Source organism: Penaeus monodon, chromosome 15, assembly GCF_015228065.2.
Source record: "Penaeus monodon isolate SGIC_2016 chromosome 15, NSTDA_Pmon_1, whole genome shotgun sequence".
NCBI classification, from domain to species: Eukaryota; Metazoa; Arthropoda; class Malacostraca; order Decapoda; family Penaeidae; genus Penaeus; species Penaeus monodon.
Genome location: NC_051400.1, coordinates 7,293,180 through 7,293,503, shown reverse-complemented (window position 1 = coordinate 7,293,503; position 324 = coordinate 7,293,180).

Genomic DNA, 324 nt, shown 5'->3' with positions numbered 1-324 from the left:
ATAAATAGTACAGTGCTCACCGTCACCTCAGTGAGGGAAGCCGAGGAGGCACACGTGCGCCATCTGTTGCGAAGTCGGGGACACGTGAGTGCCTGTTGTGTAAGGGCTAAACGTGATCGCTAGTCTCATTATCTATAAGATTGTAGGGCACGTAACGTATGGGAGGTATTACACAGGGATATGTTGCAGTATCTTGTTTTGTTGAATGGTGTTGCGGTAGGGGGCAGGGGAGAGGGAGGTTGGGGGGTTTAAGCTAGGATGATGTGGTTGCGTAAGATTCTGTTGGGTGAGTGTGTTCCTGGTGAATATCGTGGTGTGCGTGTG